This window comes from Peromyscus eremicus, unplaced genomic scaffold (assembly GCF_949786415.1).
Source record: "Peromyscus eremicus unplaced genomic scaffold, PerEre_H2_v1 PerEre#2#unplaced_32, whole genome shotgun sequence".
Lineage (NCBI taxonomy): Eukaryota > Metazoa > Chordata > Mammalia > Rodentia > Cricetidae > Peromyscus > Peromyscus eremicus.
Genome location: NW_026734292.1, coordinates 4,138,826 through 4,142,380, shown reverse-complemented (window position 1 = coordinate 4,142,380; position 3,555 = coordinate 4,138,826).

Genomic DNA, 3,555 nt, shown 5'->3' with positions numbered 1-3,555 from the left:
AGATTCTCTTCAGTCCAATACACTTTACTTGCTGAAAACACACACGAGTGCTATTTGCACTGTGTATGGCAATGCAAGCACAATAGTGACTTTCCTTACCAAAAAACAACTCTTGCTCGTAGGACTAGAAACTGCATGTGATTCAACTCCGGTTATGAATGGGAAACAGACATTAGCTTGCCTTACAAGAAACACACACTGCTTTTGAGAAAAGAGAACTTTTCTACTCTACTGTGTTTACTGTAGGGTCAGAACAGTGAGATTTCTGAGAATAAGATGTGTGCTTCCTACACACGGGCCATATATAGTTCAATTCTGTATAGGAAACTGACAAGAACAGTAGTTTCTATTCAGTCCAATACCCTGCAATTCCTGGGAACAGATGCGAGTGCTATTTGTACTGTGTATGGCAATGGGAGTGCAATAGTGACTTTCCTTACCAGAAAACAACACTTGCTCATAGGACCAGAATCTGCATGTGTTTCAACTCCAATTATGAATGAGAAACCAACACTAGCTCGCCTTTAAGAAACAAACTCTACTTTTCATATAAAAGCAATCTTCTACTGTACTGTGTTTTCATAGCACAAGGACCGTGAGGTCGCTCAGAACAAAAGAATTGTGCTTCCTGTACACACGGGCCATATCTAGTTTAATTCTGCTAAGAAACTGAAAACAACAGTAGTTTTTCTTCAGTACAATACACTGTACTTGCTGGGAACAGACGCCAGAGTGATTTGCACTGTGTATGACAATGGGAGCGCTATAGTGACTTTTATTACCAGAAAACAACTCTTGCTCACAGGACCAGAAACTGCATGTGATTCAACTCCGTTGATGAATGGGAAACAAACACTAGCTCGCCTTACAAGAAACACACTCTGCTTCTGAAAAAAGACCACTCTTCTACTCTACTGTGTTTCCTATAATGCCAGAAGAGTGAGCTTGCTCAGAACAAAAGAACTGTGCTTCCTACACACACGGGCCATATCTAGTTCAACTCTACTAAGGAAACTGACAAGAACAGTAGCTTCTTTTCATTCCAATACACTATACTTGTGGTGAACAGACTAGAGTACTATTTGCAATTAATGGCAATGGGAGCCTAATAGTGACTTTCCTTACCAGAAAGCAATTCTTGTTCGTAGGACAGAAACTGAATGTGATTCAACGCCGTTTATGAATGGGAAACAAACACTAGCTTGCCTTACAGGAAATACACTCTGCTTTTGAGAAAAGAGCACTCTTCTACTCTACTCTGTTTCCTATACGGTCAGAACAGTGAGGTTGCTCAGAACTAAAGACCTGTGCTTCCTACACACATGGAGCATATCTAGTTCAACTCTGCTAAGGAAACTGACAAGAACAGAAGAATCTCTTCAGTCCAATACACTGTACTTGCTGAAAACAGACGTGAGTGCTTTATGCACTCTTTATGGCAATGGGAGCGCAATAGTGACTTTCCTTACCAGAAAACAACTCTTGCTCATAGGACCAGAAACTGCATGTGATTCAACTCCGTTTACGAATGGGAAGCAAACACTAGCTCGCCTTACAAGATACACACTCTGATTTTGAGAAAAGAGCACTCTTCTACTCTACTGTGTTTACTGTGGGGCCAGAACAGTGAGCTTTCTGAGAATAAAAAAAGTGTGCTTCATACACACGGGCCATATCTAGTTCAATTCTGTATAGGAAACTGACAAGAACAGTAGCTTCTCTTCAGTCCAATACACTAAAATACCTGGGAACAGATGCAAGTGCTATTTGTACTGTGTATGGCAATGGGAGTGCAATAGTGACTTTCCTTACCAGAAAAAAACTCTTGCTCGTAGGACCAGAAACTGCATGTGATTCAACTCCAATTATGAATGGGAAACAAACACTAGCTCGCCTTAAAAGAAAGAAACTCTGCTTTTGATATAAAAGCACTCTTCTACTGTACTGTGTTTTCATAGTGCAAGAACAGTTAGGTTGCTCAGAACAAAAGAATTGTGCTTTCTACACACGGGCCATATCTACTTCAACTCTGCTTAAGAAACTGACAAGAACAATAGTTTCTCTTCAGTCCAATACACTGTACACCCTGGGAACAGACTCCAGTGCGATTTGCACTGTGTAAGTCAATGGGTGCGCAAGAGTGACTTTCTTTACCAGAAAACAACACTTGCTCTTAGGACCAGAAAAGGATGTGATCCAACTACGTTTATTAATGGGAAACAAACAGTAACTCGCCGCAAAGAAACACAGTCTGCTTTTGAGAAAAGAGCACTCTTCTATTCTACTGTGTTTCCTATAGGGCCAGAACAGTGACCTTGCTCAGAAGAAAAAAACTGTGCTTCTTACACACACGGGCCATATCTAGTTCAACTATGCTTAGGAAACTGACAAGAACAGTATCTTCTCTTAGGTCCAATGCACTGTACTAACAGGGAATAGACGTGAGTGCTGTTTGCACTGTGTATGTAAATGGGAGCACAATAGTGACTTTCCTTATGAGAAAACAACTCTTGGTCATAGGACCAGAAACTGCATGTGATTCAACTCCGTTTATCAAAGGAAAAAAAAAAACAATAGCTCGACTTACAAGAAATATACTCTGCTTTTGAGAAAAGAACACTCTTCTACTCTACTGTGTTTCCTATAGGACCAGAAGAGTGAGCTTGCACAGAACAAAAGAACCGTGCTTCCTACACACAAGGCCATTATCTAGTTCAACTCTGCTTAGGAAACTGACAAGAAAGGTAGCTTCTCTTCAGTCCAATACACTGCAATTGCTGGGAACAGACGCGAGTGCCATATGCACTTTTTTTGGCAATGGGAGCGTGATAGTGATTTTACTTACCAGAAAACAACTCTTTCTTGTAGGACCAGAAACTGCATGTGACTCAACTCCATTTATGAATGGGAAACAAACACTAGCTTGCCTTACAAGAAACACACTCTGATTTTGAGAAAAGAGCACGCTTCTACTCTACTGTGTTCCCTATAGGGCCAGAACAGTGAGCTTGCTGAGAACAAAACACTATGCTTCCTACAAACACGGGTAATATCTAGTTCAACTCTGCTTAGGAAACTAACAAGATCAGTAGCATCTGTTCAGGCCAATACACTGTAATTGCTGGGAAAAGACGCTAGTGCTATTTGAACTGTGTATGACATTTGGATCGCAATAGTGACTTTCCTTACCAGAAAACAACTATTACTTGTAGGACCAGAAACAGCATGTGATTCAACTCTGTTTATCAATGGGAAATAAACACTAGCTCGACTTACAAGAAACACGTTCTCTTTTATGAAAAGAGAACTCTTCTACTCTACTGTGTTTCCACAGATCTAGACCAGTGACCTTGCTCATAACAAAAGACCTGTGCTTTATACACACACGGACCATATCTCGTTCAACTCTGCTTAAGAAACTGACAAGAACAATAGCTTCTCTTCAGTCCAATACACTGTACTTGCTGCAAACAGACGCGAGTGCTATATGCACTTTTTTTGGCAATAGGTGCGCAATAGTGACTTTCCTTACCAGAAAATAACTCTTGCTCATAT